Below are 17,357 nucleotides of genomic sequence, written 5' to 3' on the forward strand. Positions count from 1 at the left end.
GTAAAATGAAGTAAAATGGGTTGCAAATGAAATGCATGTAAAAACAATGAGGAAAGGGTTATTTCTGGACATAATTAGCAACATCTGGACTGTGTGTGAGGAACTGCCTTTGGTCAAACTCTATTTGCACAGGAGCGGAGCCATACGTGTCTGAAGGTTTTGCGTTGGTGTTTGTGAGATGTGCTCATGCATGCGTGCCCCCAGCATTCGTACTTCATGCCATGCAGTGCCGGGCCGTTGTTTGGCTTCTTGACGTGATGTTTTGGGACGGCTGCTTTGCCGTGGAAGCGCAGCAGATTTGCTGTGACGTCGAGACTCTTTCTGTTCAGCTCACTTCTCTCTCCTCATCCAACAAAGCCAAAGAGTCTTTCTGATTACTGCAGAACGAGTCGTGACGCTCAGAATCAAGCACACGGGCTCCGTTAAGTGAGCCTACATAGGCAGCTGCCTACTAAGGGTGATTTTGAACACTACTTACTGTAACTCAATGTGAGTTTTGAGAGGAAAACAGGATGCTTTAAGAACTACACAGCACAATTTTAAATTAGATTTAACTTTAAATAAATCGAGGGTCATTTCTCAATGCATTTTGGTTTGTCTTTTTCATAGAAGATGAAACCTTTTTAAACAGCATAAATTTTAAATTTGTGTATTTGAAGTGCATATGAAGTTTCCATGTATTTGGAATACACCTTGAAACATAAACTAATAAATGTGTTGTGATGCATGCGCTGAAAAATGGCTTTGAAATTAATTTCTGCTTGTAAATTTCACAAATAATTAACACATTGAATTAAACATGGAAGTCTGAAGTAGATCAAATGATTAAATAAAAGTACATTTTGAAACTCCGTCAGCCATATTTTAACCATATTCATTACTGAATTCATTTTTTCACAATAAACAATTAAAAAAATTATTCTAAGACATTTCATTAAATGCATTTTGAAAATATGATTGTTTAAATAAAACCAAACAGATGTAACTAGTTAGTAAGTATATTAATAAAACAATTGTTACCATGTTTAAAATTTCTTATGGAATAAATCTGATTTCCACAATAGACAGATTTATTCAAACGCTAAGCAATTTGAATAAATGTATTCTGAAAATATGATTATTTAAATCAAATTAAATAGATGCAAATAGTTAATCAACTATGGCATGTTTTTTTGTGTATTTTGAGAGCTTAAATCTGACCTGTTTCATATGATTATTTAAATAAAATTAAATAGATGTAATAAATTACTAATACAAAATGTTTATACTTTTTAACTGAATAATTTTATTTTATTTTCACAATGAACATATTTGTTCAGATTCTAAGAAATTTTAATAAAAGCATTTTAAATATGTGATTATTTAAATCACAATTTTTTTTTTACATTTATTCATGTTAAATCTGTGTAATCCAAATGCATTGAAATGTTATATGCAATTCTAATATAAAAATCTTAAATGCAGGGCTTTTCAAAAACAATGCTGTCTATGTAGGCCGCTCACATGTTTTCAGGAGTTATTGAATAATATTTGCTGCATCCTCAGAAGACAAGAGACGCAAAAAATGGCAAATGCACAAAATGTTTCGAAAGTGAGATTTATTTTATTAGGAGGCCCTCAAAAGACGTCCATCTGACAGGATTTCAGGAGGTTTTCTCTTTGCATTTAAACCAGATCTGCGTTTCAGAGATGATTTAAAGGGACATCTGTGTGATGGAAACATGTGAGAGTACCAAACTATTATCGCTCACATTAATTGAAATATTTAATTAACAAACACCAAATGCAAGCAAAGGACGAGCGGTGCTGAAATCCTGTCATTAAATCTTCTGATTGGATCCCGTATATTAACGAATGTACCTCACGTCTCTCATCCATTGTCTTTATTTTCTTGTCATGCATTGATGCTAAAGTTCTGAATATAATATGATTCATGCAGTATGTATTTTATCACCCACAAATTAAGCACAGGGAAATTTTTCTATCTACTGTTTGTTTCGAAACAATACCAATTTGTGCAATACAAGAGCATATGTCAGATATGGTAATTAAAAGGCATATTTTATCTATGCTTTATATAAATATATATATGTATGTAATGTAAAAATATCAGTTATCTTGAAGCAAGTGTATTTTATAATGTAGACTTTGCTGTATTTACTTGCTGTTTTTTTATTTAGACTTTTTTTTTTTTGTAAGAAAAAAGAACTCGATCAAGTCTAAGGAGATTTGGGGGCGTTTGACGACCGCTGATCTGGGATCAGGTTTCAAGCCAGTATAGATGACCAAACAGGTCCTGGGTCAGTTTTTGGAGACCTGCTTTATCCTCAGAGTCTGAAGACGAGACAACATCTGAACATTTGCCCCTTCAATCATTTCGTCCTGTTTATTTATTAAGGAGCATCTCTTTTGTACTCTGTTAGGACTTGCATGCGGCAGTATGAGACTTTTCTCCAAGCGTTTAAACTTGTGGATTCTGCCCTCTCTGTTTGGAGTAAACGAGGATGTGTTGTTGTTGTTGTAAAGACGAGGAAACGAGAACGGTCACTCTTTAAAAACAGCGTTGTTGCCAATTAGAACACCATGTATATCAATAATCAAATAAACAATAGGATTCATTCTCTGTCGTGTGCAGTCAATCATACACTGTTTGCAGATTGATTTATCAAATATAAGAGAAATTACTTTGATTTCATGGGGTTTTAAACGTCTTGATCAAATACAACTTAATAAACAATTTAAATAAAAATAATGCATAAATACATTAACTGCCAACCCAAAGGAACCAATTCCCACTCAGATTTAGTTACTTAAGCTATACGTAAAAATTACACAAATATCCATAAATATATATATTTTTTTTTTAATCAAAGCTTAATACATAAAATGGAAAAATAAATAACCCACACAATGTTAAGCATCTTGATCAAAGGTACAATCTTGAGTTCAACTTTTAAGTCACCTTTTTTTTTTTGCTAATAAGTTATTTGCTAATTTTCCAGATTTACAGATGCATGTCTATCAAATATACAGTCATTCCTTTAAAAAATAAAAAATCCAACTTCGTTTTCATGGGCTTTTTAAACATCTTAAATAAATTAAATAAAATAGCACACTCTAATGCATCAATACATAAACTTCCCAAAGGCACCAATTACTAATCAGAAAAAATATATATCAAAGATTTTAAAAAAATGGAAAAAAAGTCCAACTTTAATATTTTAAGCAGCTTAACCTAAAGCACAATTTTGACATCACCATTTATTTTTTATGTAACTTTGCAGATTTCCAGATTATTACATATGCAGCCATTCCTTATAATATAAGAAACTTTGATTTCATAGGCTTTTTAAAAAGTCTTAATTATTTTTTTTTAATTAACCAAATCATAAAAACACTCATTATAAAGTTTTCTGTCTTGTGGGAAGTCACAAAACTCTAGTTTTTAAGGGTCTTGATCAAAGGCACAATTTAGAGTTCAACCTTCAAGGCGTTGAAACTTTAAAGCCACCAGATCTTTAACCGCTGTCACATCACTTCCTGCTTCCTGCTTGTTTAACAGACTGCTAGATTGAGTATGCAAGGTTAGTTCACAACCCACACACAACAAATGACATTGAATGACAGGGGATTTTTAAATGTCTCAATTAAATACAGCTAAAAAATAAAAGCTAATGTTGTTACGTTAAGTTTACCAGTTGACTAGAATGACTGCTGGATTTCTGACGTGTTAAATGATGGAAGAGGCATTACTGTGGCATTAATGCATCAAAACTTCTGACATGCAATTTTCTTTCTTGTGACAGAAAAACTCCAGCTTTGATTTTTAAGTGTCTTGATAACCTTTGAACATAAATGGATCTGGAGTGATTCTGGATGAAGGAATGGTGTCTGGTCTCTTGTCAGGTGTTCTCTAACCTCATCAGGTATTATAGGAGAAAACTCAGAGCTGTTAAACTGGAGGTTTCAGAAAGTATTGAATAAAAGGGTGCCGTTAATTGTGGCCGATGTGTGTTAATGACATTTCGTCCCATTTTAACTTCTAATTCTCCAATGAAAGGTTAGATTTTTGTGAATTTATTTAATAAAAGATCAAAGGGATTAACAATGCAGATTAATTTTCACAACCTTCTTTGATCATATTTACCAAGGGTGCCGATTTTTTTGGCCATGACTGTATATATATATATACACAGTGCCCTCCAAAAGTATTGGGACAGTAAGGCCAATTCCTTTATTTTTGCTGTAGACTGAAAACATTTGGGTTTGACATCAAAAGATGAATATGAGACAGTTCCTGCAGGTAAAACCAGGTTTTATGTGTATTATCACAAAACCCTTTAAACCCTTTTACATCCACTAAAAATCACCAAACACCGGCTGATCCAAACACAACCAGCTAAAATCCTGCAGTGTTTGAGATGAACGAATGACGCTCAGACGCTGCAAATCAACTGATAATAATGCATCTCAAACGCAATTTAAAGTCATTATTTCATGCTTTTGTCAAAAACAACTCACAGGTTTAGTCTCTCTGGAATAAACTGGCATTAAGCCATCAAAGAGTTTGACGTGTTGTTTCTTTTGTGACAAATTAAAAAAACAATGTTGATTTCACAGGGTTTTAAATGTCTTGATCAAACGGACTAATATAACCCAGAAGTCTTAACAGCTACAAAAACAGGACCGGAAACTTATTTACAATACATTAACTCACTTCATTCTGATGGATTATTCAGAAAACAAGACTTCATTTGAATCAAGTAAATGTACCGTAATTTAACAGAAACAGTGTGAGTTACTCTGGTCAAGCACTGCAGTAAGTGACCTCTCATTACAGACTCGTCTGAGAAACACCTCCAGAGCATCTTCAGACCCAACGGCTCGTTTGCATCGTGGGAATACTTCATTCTGATTGGTCACTGATGGTATTCTGTAGTCCAATGACTGACACCTTTCCTACTTTTGATCCATTTTAACATTCAACCCTAAAAGGAGGAAATTAAAAAATATATTTTTCAAATCTTATTCTTTGTAATAATTCTTATTATTGGACACCTCCAGCTGTTTTTTTTTTGATGCTTTAAATCTTGCTTTTCACGTGCAGCAACATTTTTTTTTTAATAACAACGTGATTTTAATGAATATACTTATTATTTATTTATAATTATTATTAGTAATAGTAGTAGTAGTATATATTTATTATTATATATAATTATTAGAGTCCACATATAATACAATTTATTCAAAAAGTGTTTAAAGTAATACACATACTTTAATGGTATATTGTTTTTGATATAATATCCAGGCACTTTTCAGTGACTTTAATTCATAACAATTTCAATAAAATCAGAAAATTTGGGTAATTTCAGAAATTCAATAAAATAAAAAAAATAACTGAAATAAAACTTCAGCTTAATATTAAAACAAGCCACTAGAAATATTTAAATATACCATTCAAAACTTTTGGGGTCAGTAAGATTTTATTTTATTTTATTATGTTTTTGAGTGCTTTTTTGCACAAGGCTGTATTTATTTGATCAAAAGTACAGTAAAAATGTGAAATATTATTCTAATGTAAAACAGCTGTTTTCTGTGTGAATATGTGTTAAACTGTAATTTATTTCTGTGATCTGCAGCTGTATTTTCAGCATCATTACTCCAGTCTTCAGTGTCACATGATCTTCAGAAATCATAATAATATACTGATTTACTGCTCAACAAACATTTCTGATTATTATCAATGTTGAACACAGTTGTGCTGCACAATATTTTTTGTGGAAACTGTGATACGTTCTATTTTTCAGGATTCACAGATGAATAGAAAGTTTAAAAGAACAGCATTTATTTGAATTATAAATGTCTTTACTGTTCTTGATTAATCCAAGCATTAATTTGTTGCTCCTTTTTTAACTTTCTGCCAGTCCTGTAGTGATAATCATTGCTCTCAGCTCTTCTCTGGCTGTCGTTGTGTGTTTGCTCTCATTGTCTCGCGTCCGGCCGGATGCCAGATCCTCCACCTGCCCTCGGCCGCCAGCGTCAGCGTCAACATCAACATCACATCTGACCTTCCACACGTCCAGCGACTGAGAGACGAACACAGAGATACGATACAGGCTTAGAGATGAAGATATCTGTGTTAAAGGAGAAGTCTTACTCTTTCAGATCAATCATGATGAACGGTTTATATACCAATACTAATGTTCCAGTTAATATAGTTAACCTGAACTACACAAAAATATCAAAATCAAACAATAAAAAATAAAAAAATGTAAAATAAAATAAATTGTGATATACATATATATATATATATATACAGTCAAAGCAAAATGTATTCAGACAGCTTCAACATTTCTCACATTATATCACAGTTTATTGGCTGTAGTTTAGAAAATGGTAATAAAATATGAGAAGAACTCAGAGTCAGAACAAATTAATCTTGATGTTAAAAAATAATCTTGTATTTAAAAATACAATAAAATTAAATTAAATTCGAGTGAAATTTACAATAAAAATCGAATTAAAAACTACTTCAAAAACTATAAATAAAAACTATAATAGTGTCTCGAAAAAAACAACAACTGCACAAGAAATGGTGTTGGATTTACTTCCTAAATTGCTATTAAATTTCATAATTACAAAGAAACAGCAAATTACACATTAAATTAAATGTTGAAGTAGAAAGACTGAACTGGTATTTTCTTGTAAAATGTGCTGCAGTAACCTTGTTTTATTTATAACTTTGAAAAATATTCAAGTTAATCGAGTACAAATTGAGTATTAATGTTTAATATTTGTATATTTGCATATTTCTCTGTATGATCTCTGTGTTCTCATGTGACTGAATGTAATTGTTAAAACAAACATAAAACATGATATGTGACGCACACCGCTTCATGTAATTAAGAGCCGCGGCACATAAACACAGACACACACACACAGACACACACAGACAGACACACACACACACACACACACACACAGACACACACAGACACACACAGACACACACACACAGACACACACAGACAGACACACACACACACACACACACACACACAGACACACACACACAGACACACACAGACACACACACAGACACACACACACACACACCTGAGAGTGAGTGTGAGGCGTCTACAGTACGGGAAGCTCTTGGGTTGTGTAACACACAGCTTCAGATGACGTCTCATTCTGATTCTCATTCTCCAAAAGAGTTTATTAGGTCAGTAAACACAAGTCCTAACGCATCATTTGTATTATCAACGTGAATGTTAAAATCTCCGACAATTAGCAGTTTATCAACATTAACTAGTAGATCTGAGAGGAAATCTGCAAATTCTTTTAGGAAATCTGTATATGGCCCTGGCGGTCTATACACAGTAGCCAGAGCAAGAGATAGGAGAGATTTCTTCTGCATATCTAACAGTGTAACATTAAGCAGAAGTATTTCGAATGAGTTAAACCTCCTGTATCCTGTTTTCTGAGTAACATTGAGAATATCACTATATATTGTTGCCACGACCAGTCTGACGGGGCTCATGTTTATAACAGTAGCTCGGTGGAGTAGACTCATTTAGACCAAAATATTCATTTGGTTTAAGCCAGGTTTCAGTCAGGCAGAGTACATCAACATTATTATCTGTGATCATTTCATTTACAATAACTGCTTTGGGTGCGAGTGATCTAATATTTAGGAGCCCAAGCTTTAAAAATTGTTTTTGTTCATTTATTTTGCGTTTTTCTGGTTTAATCACGATCAGATTTTTTTCTAGATCCTGCATTAAATTTATATTTTGATCTTGCTATTCGGGGAACAGACACAATCTGTATAGATTGGACAACGCAAGTACTGCTATCTTTTAAGTGGGTAGAACAAAAGTCATCATAGCAGTTATTTGAGAATTGTCTTCCTAGTCAGATGGAGCGTAGCGTCCTGGAGATGTTGTCCGACAGGAGTTCCACTCCGACTCTGCTGGGGTGCAGGCCATCAGCACGGAAGAGCCTAGGACGCTCCCAGAAAAGATTCCAGTTATTAACAAAGAGCAGTTTCTGTTCTTTACACCATGACGATAACCATTCGTTTAAAGCAAACAGTCCACTGAACCTTTTGTGTCCTCATCGATACGTGGGAAGCGGTCCTGACACGATGATCGTCGCCGCGGGCGATGTGCTGCGTACCGTCTCGATCAGGCTCCTGAAGTCCCTCTTCAGTGTCTCCGTCTGCCGCAGCTTGGTGTCGTTAACCCCCGCGTGCAGCACGACAGCACCGATGCTCTCGTTGCCCTTCAGGATCGCGGGTATCTGCGCAGAAACATTGAGAACACGAGCACCGGGGAAACAGTGTGTGTGCACTTTACCTTCAGCTAACGTAGCACGGACGTGCCGGACGATGGAGTCTCCGGCGATCACAGCGTCGTGTTCCGTCTTGCGGAGGGGAGCGAAGCGGTTCCGGGTGGAGATCTCGAAGACCGGAGGCGGAGAGGTTGTCGCCCAGGGCCTGGCTCACATCTTCCGCTGCTGGTGCACCCAGTGTCCGTGGCGTCCCGGCGCCGGAGGGAAGGACATCTGGGAAGATGGCGTCCTGGGTGCACAGGGTCTGTGCAGAGAAACACACGGAGTAGAGGTGGTGGGAGTGTTAGCAGCGTGCTGTATACTTACCCTGGACTTGTGAGCGTCAGCCCGGGATGTTTCCAGCGCGGCTCTCCGCTCTCTCAGCTGAGCCTGCTTCTCCACCAGGTCACGGATCTGCTTCTCCACGGCCTCCAGCTCCAGCTGCACCGAATGCAGCTCCAATGTGTCCTCACCTGCACTCAAAGGTAGACACAAATCTGTCATTTAAGCAAGTAACAGTGAAACAATGGTAATGTGTGTGAATAGAGTATTAGCAATCGAAGCGAGATTAGCGGCAGCCACGCTGCCGATGCTAACGGGCTATAAGAAATCATAATCATATTAATCATATACGAGAAATCAAAATAAAACTAGTGATAACAAGGTGCTCTGATTGGTTTTGTTTTAGAATGCTATAGGGGATATATTCACTCGTTATAGAAACAAAAATGATAGTGTATAAAATTGTTTTTAAGATAGAAAATAGACGATAAAAAATCAACTTGATGGAGCTCAAACTCAAAACACGCAGTCACAAATCAGCGCATGCGTAAGAAACTCGAAGCTTTACACTCCATCTATCCTAGATTAAACAGACCTACAAGCAGTGTAATTATTGTTAACTAAAAATAAAAATACTACAAATTGTTCTCATTAGTTGAAATAAAACAAAATATAACATACATTAAATTTGAAAAAAGATATTTTGTTTTGGCAACTAACTGAAAATAAGTTTAAGTCAAAGTACTAAAATTATAAAAAATCTAAGCAATTTTTTAAATAAAATATTAAATATGTTATTTATATTTTATTTATAAAATAATTATATTTTGTTTTACAAAATATAAAAATATTTTTTATAAATAAATAAAATTAAATATGAAATGAAATGAAATAAAATAAAATGAAACAAAGAAATATTAATCTGTTTGGATTTGAGATTTCCTATAAAAAAAAACAAAAACTGAAAAAAAATATGAAAAATGTAAAAAAAATGTACTACAGTACTACCGTGTGTTTTGGCCATTGAACAGATGCTTTTATTTCACTAACCTGCAAACTTCAGATTTTCTTTTTATAGAATTTTTTTTTATTAAAAATATATAATAATAATAATATTATAACATTACTTGAAACAAAATAAATATTAAACTTAATATATTTCAACTAGTTTCCAAGTCTTATCTCTAAACACTAAAATAATGAAAACTAAATAAAACCCATAGAGACATATTGGACAAAACAAATCTAATAAAAATGCACTCAAGAAAATTACTAATACTTCAACTAATATTAAAATTAAAACAAAAAATTAAATATAATTCAAAATATTTTCCAAAAACTACAATAAGATAGCAATGCTATAAAATCCCACAGATGGAAGAGAGACTGATTTTGTGCTGTACGACACAACATCAAAGACTCTCAGAAGACACAAATAACAGTGCATGGCAAAAAAGTCCTGTTTCTCTCTTGTCTTCAGGAGTTTGGAGTTTCTTGCGATCTGCACTCTTCTCTTGTGAGAGCTCTTCTGATGAGGATGTTATAGATGCTTTCATAGCTCAGGTATGTGCTGTAATGAACTCAATACTGTTAGCATGAGAGAGAGAGATATCATGAGACTCGGGCGGTTTATTCCATCCAGCAGGACTGATATGATTGGCACTCCACCCATAAAAGCAGAAATGGGAAACCTGCAGAAAGCGATTCGCTTAAAAGCAACATTTCCAGCGGCGTGCATGAGCTCTGCCTCAAATATCACTGTTTATCAGGAACGTGTCACGCTGACACCCCACAAACATGTACTACAGTACTACCATTAAACAGATGCTTTTATTTCACTAACCTGCAAACTTCAGATTTTCTCTCAGCGCTTTTTTATGCCATTTTTGTGCAGCATGCATCAGACGAGGGAAGCGTCATCTGAGGCTTTTAGCTGAAAAAAACATTATTTTGTATGGAATCATCAAAACGAATAATCAATACAGTGTGAAATGACAGTCAAGGCTAAATGCACATTTATAAGTGAAAGTTTCAAGACGTTCTGGAAGTGTAAAGTCATACTTAAAAAAAATCTAAAAGCCTAAATGTTGTTGAGAAAACGTTTATATTCCAAAAATTGAATAAAAGTAATCTAAGAGCATTTAGCACTCAGGACGTGAGAGGAACAGATGGAGAAGTCTCATCTGGTCATTTCTGAAGAAACTGCTCTGATGTAATGCTTTTATGTTGACAAGTATGAGCTCAAAAATGTAAAAAAAAAAAAAAAAAAATATATATATATATATATATATTAGTAAATATAATTAAAATATTAATATAATTTTAAAAAGTATATATAATTGAAAAATTAATATTAAAAAACATCCAATACCTTGAAACGTGGCAGAAAAAACTTCTGTGTCCCAAAAATTGAATGATAAATAATGCTGCTATTATATATATATATATAAAACACACACACACACACACACATATATACATAAATTTAATTATACATATATATATATATATATATATATACACACATACACACAAAATTATCCAGTGTCCAAAAATTTAATATAAATATTTATATAAAAAATAATTATAATCAGAAACATAATAAATAATGTATGTATTAATATAAATTAATAATTTAATAAAATAATAATAATATAAAAAAAGTTTAGGATCAGAAAGATTTTTAATTTTCATTTCAGATTTTTCAAGTCGTCTCATATGATCATCAAGACTGCATTTCTTTGATAAAAAATACAGTAAAAACAATAATAATGTGAAATATTATTACAATTTAAAATTACAGTTTAAAAAAAATACAGTAAAATCAGTAATAATGTGAAATATTATTACAATTTAAAATTACAGTTTCTATTGTAATATACTTTAAAATATAATTTATTCTTGAGCCACAAATTATTATTATCATTATTATTGTTTTATTTTACTCTTGTGGAACTCGTGATACTATATATTTAATTTTAAAGTAATTAATATTTGAATTTAATTTATACATAATTGAAATATAATAATGTGGCAGAGAAAATGTCTGTGGCCCCAAAATGAAATGAAAGTCATCTGAGAGCATTTATGGTCTATCGGCTGAAGTTGAAGCACTCAGGAAGTCAGAGGGACAGATGGAGGAAGTTGAAGTCTCATCTGGCCTTCGGTCATGGCTGCTCTCAAACGGGTCCTTCCCATGAGCACTCAGTGCGATTAGCAGCAGGAAATGCAGTGCATTACAGGAGGAGTGTGTATGTGATGATGTGTAATGTTTATCGATGCTTTAGTGATGCAAAGCCCTGTTTATCACACCAAGAAAACAGCACTGAATGTTCCGGAACCAAACAAGGCCTTACACGAAGAACCGTTCTAAGGACATCCAACTTACAAGACTTAAATGTGCTTACAAATATGTTTACTACATAAAGTGTAAATTTGCATAAAAATGGTATAAAATAAAAACAAAATTATAATAATTCTGCATAGATATGGAAAAAAATTAAGAGACCACTTGAAAGTTTCTTTGCATTTATGATTTACAGTTAAGTGTTTAGCATAAAATGCTATTTTTTTTATTCTGTGATGACATTTCTTCCATGTTTTAAATAAAATTTTTGTCATTTAGAGTATATTTTGATAATTGGTCAAAATAAAAAAAGGATTCTATGTTTTCAGACAAGTTTGTATTCATTTTTAGACACAGTACCAATGTTTTAACTTCAGAAGAATTAAGAAATCAATTTGGTGGAATAACCCAGATTTTTAATAACAACAAAGGTGTGTGAAATGTGTGAAAAAGTGCTTGCCCCCTAAACCTAATAACTGGTTGGGCCACCCTTAGCAGCAACAGCTGCAATCAAGCGTTTGTGATAACTTGCAATGAGTCTGTTACAGCGCTGTGGAGGAGTTTTGGCAGAATTGTTGTAATTCAGCCACATTGGAGGGTTTTCGAGCATGAACCGCCTTTTTAAGGTCATGCCACAGCATCTCAATAGGATTCAGGTCAGGACTTTGACTAGGCCACTCCAAAGTCTTCATTTTGTTTTTCTTCAGCCATTCAGAGGTGGATTTGTTGGTGTGTTTTGGATCATTGTCCTGCTGCAGAACCCAAGTTCGCTTCAGCTTGAGGTCACGAACAGATGGCCGGACATCCTTCAGGATTTTTTGGTAGGCAGCTGAATTCATGGTTCATTTATCACAGCAAGTCTTCCAGGTCCTGAAGCAGCCCCAGACCATCACACTACCACCACCATATTTTACTGTTGCTATGATGCTCTTTTTCTGAAATGCTGTGTTACTTTTACGCCAGATGTAATTGGACACACACATTCCAAAAAGTTCAACTTTTGTCTCGTCAGTCCACAGAGTATTTTCTCAAAAGTCTTGGGGATCATCAATATGTTTTCTGGCAAAACTGAGACGAGCTTTTATGTTATTTTTGCTCAGCAGCGGTTTTCGTCTTGAAACTCTGCCATGCAGGCCATTTTTGCCCCGTCTCTTTCTTATGGTGGAGTCATGAACACTGACCTTAACTGAGGCAAGTGAGGCCTGCAGTTCTTTAGATGTTGTTGTGGGGTCTTTTGTGAAGCCTGCAGTTCTTTAGATGTTGTTGTGGGGTCTTTTGTGAGGCCTGCGGTTCTTTAGATGTTGTTGTGGGGTCTTTTGTGACCTCTTGGATGAGTCGTCGCTGCGCTCTTGGGGTAATTTTGGTCGGCCGGCCACTCCTGGGAAGGTTCACCACTGGTCCATGTTTTCTCCATTTGTGGATAATGGCTCTCACTGTGGTTCGCTGGAGTCCCAAAGCTTTAGAAATGGCTTTATAACCTTTTCCAGACTGATAGACCTCAATTACTTTCTTTCTGATTTGTTCCTGAATTTCTTTGGATCTCAACATGATGTGTAGCTTTTGAGGAACTTTTGGTCTACTTCACTTTGTCAGGCAGGTCCTATTTAAGTGATTTCTTGATTGTGAACAGGTGTGGCAGTAATCAGGCCTGGGTGTGGCTAGAGAAACTGAACTCAGGTGTGATAAACCACAGGTATGTTATAACGGGAAGGGAAGGGATGGGATGGGATGGGGACAAGCACTTTTTCACACAGGGCCATATGGGTTTGGATTTTGTTTTCCCTTCATAATAAAAAACATCATTCAAAAACTGCATGTTGTGTTTACTTGTGTTATCTTTGATTAATATTTAAATTTGTTTGATGATCCGAAACATTAAAGTGTGACAAACATGCAAAAAAATTAAAAATCAGGAAGGGACCAACACTTTTTCACACCACTGTATATTTAAATATTACATATATAAACCACATATAAGTACTACTTGTATGTTATATTCCTAGTACAACTTAAAAAACGATATAAAATAATATTCTATTTCAATTATTTTTATTACTATTCTTATATATTTTTAATATTATATTATTATATAAACATTACATATATAAACCATACTAGATTCATAAAAGTAGCACATACATCTTCTACAGTATACTCTAAGTGCAACTACTATAATCAAATGCAAAAGGTCAAATGTAATTGTTGTTTAAAACAATATGAGGATGTATTTTTAGGTCTGTATAATGTGATGTTATAAACTCACTAAAGTGAAAGTGCAGCTCTGGACCTCTGTCGCCGTGATCCGGTGTTTGGTGTGTACGGTTGCCATGGCAGCAGGTCCTGATGAGGTCCCTGGATACCGAGGATGAGCCGCTTCTGACCTGCACAAACACACACACACACACACACACAGGTGAGCATTTGTGTTATTTATCACACACGCTGATGTCCGACTGTCACGTGAGTTTCTAATGAGTTTCTGGTTTCTCTCGTCGCGGTCAAACGCGCCGGTTCAGCGCTTTTAATTTTACACCCCGCACTCTTCATTTCTCACGCAGGATCGCAGGATCAGCCGTCATTCTCGTGACTCATGCGTTTGAGAGAATGAAAGCGCAGCTTGTGTTTTTCCGCATATTAGCAGCGAACGCTAACGCGGCCAAGTCACAAATCACGCGTACAGCAGGTGTGCATGCGCGCGCCATTCATCAATTTAATTGGGCGAAACTGTCCTGCGCAGCAAGAAAAATCTGAAGTATGGCACTTCCTAAACAAGCGGCTTCCTGCCCTATTTTACATACGTAATACAGACGCAGAACAATTCAACACACTGTACTGTACTGAACGTGCGGCACGTGACCTTTATAAGAGCGCACGTGAGCTATGACAGTGCTTTCAGTCTTCACCGGTCTTAGTGATGTCATCAAACCTCTGTTACACTTTACTGTAAGTCCATCTGCAGCAAGACTGTGAGAGTCCACGTAGAAACACCCTAGTAACCGCCCGAACACTCTGGAAACCACATAGAAACACCCTATTAGCCACCTACCCTGGTAACCACCCAAAAACTGGCAAACACAGAGAAACACCCTAGTAAACACCCAAAAACTCTGGAAACCACATAGAAACACCCTAGTAAACACCCAAAAACTCTGGAAACCACATAGAAACACCCTAGTAAACACCCAAAAACTCTGGAAACCACATAGAAATATCCTAGTAATCACGCACCCTGGTAACCACCCAAAAACTCTGGAAACCACATAGAAATATCCTAGTAATCACGCACCCTGGTAACCACCCAAAAACTCTGGCAACCACAGAGAAACACCCTAGTAAACACCCAAAAACTCTGGAAACCACATAGAAACACCCTAGTAAACACCCAAAAACTCTGGAAACCACATAGAAACACCCTAGTAACCACCCACCCTGGTAACCACCCGAACACTCTGGATACCACATAGAAACACCCTAGTAACCACCCCAAAACTCTGGAAACCACATAGAAACACCCTAGTAACCACCTGAACACTCTGAAAACCACATAGAAACACCATAGTAACCACCCAAACACTCTGGAAACCACATAGAAACACCCTAGTAACCACCCAAACACTCTGGAAACCATATAGAAACACCCTAGTAACCACCCGAACACTCTGGATACCACATAGAAACACCCTAGTAACCACCCCAAAACTGTGGAAACCATATAGAAACACCCTAGTAACCACCCGAACACTCTAGCAACCACATGGATATGCCTTAGAAACCAGCCTGATCACCCTAGCAACTACTCAAAACATGCAACAACCCAAAATCTCAGTTATTAACAACTAAAACTAAAACTATTAAAATATGTGAAATAAAGCTGAAATAAAATAAATCATAAATATTAGATGCAAAATGTAAACGAAAATGAGAAATGTTGCCTTGACTAACTAAAGTTGAAATCTAAAATAACAAACTATAAATAAATAACCTAAAACTAAAAAATAAATAAAAATAAATTTAACATAAGCAGTATAATAAAAATAAAAAAAACTAATAAAAAAGACAAAAGCCCATTATTTGTAAAAAGTTAAATAAACTATAAATGAAAACTGAAAATATAAAAATAAATGCTCAACTTAAGTATTAATAAAAAATGATGATAGTATATAAATAATACTCTTCAAAAAAACATCTGTTTAGAAGATACTAAATGTACCTAATGTACTAGTACTGATACAACAAAGTACCATGCTGTTCTTTCATGTTATACCATCTTATACCAACTTTTTCCCATGGTAGCACCACAGCACTTCAGTTGATCAGTAATGTTGATCTGTACATGTGTGTGATTGATTAATATGCTTTAATTCAGTATGAATGTGTTGAGCTGAATGAGGCCGGACACTGAGTCTGCAAATGAAGGCCAGTAGGTCAGTCTGAGGAGAAACAACACACTCTCACATCAGGATCTGACGACATGAGACGAGATGAACCGATGTCCTCAACAGACTCAAGACTGCTCAGAGATGACGGGATTCTCCTTATGGTCACATGAGGACAGGAATGAAGCTCATGACCGCAGAGAGCGTGTGTGTGTGTGTGTGTGTGTGTGTGTGATGCTTCAGAGCTGATTCCTGATCAGATGCGACCTGACGCATGTCTGACTGCAGCCTGCGCTTTCTGCATGAACACTGAAACACACCAAAATACAATCAGATGATGAACGGACATGTGTTTGATCACTGCTCATCTATCTATCTAAAAATAAATCAATATTTCTATTAATTTAGGACACATTACATTGATCAAAAGTGCCAGTAAAGACATTTTATAATGTTACAAAATATTTCTACTTCAAATAAATACTGTTCTTTTGAACTTTCTATTCATCTGTGAATCCTGAAAAATAAAATCACGGTTTCCACAAAAATATTTAGTATCACAACTGTGTTCAACATTGATAATAATGAGAAATGTTTGTTGAGCAGTAAATCAGTATATTATTATGATTTCTGAAGATCATGTGACACTGAAGACTGGAGTAATGATGCTGAAAATACAGCTGCAGATCACAGAAATAAACTACAGTTTAACACATATTCACATAGAAAACAGCTGTTTTACATTTAAATAAATCACACTTTTTACAGTAGTTTTGATCAAATAAACCCAGCCTTCATGAGCAGAAGACACTTCATTAAAAAAAAAACATTTAAAACATTTTTTTAGCATTAGTAAATATATATACTGTATATAATTATAAAAATAATAATATAATTATACATATAATTTTATATTTATTTCTATATATTTTTTCCTCGGTATATACAAATATATAAAATTATATTATTTAATCGCTTCTCTCTCTCTCTAACTTATATTTTATTATATTATTATTTCA

This window comes from Barbus barbus (genome assembly GCF_936440315.1).
Source record: "Barbus barbus genome assembly, chromosome: 44".
Lineage (NCBI taxonomy): Eukaryota > Metazoa > Chordata > Actinopteri > Cypriniformes > Cyprinidae > Barbus > Barbus barbus.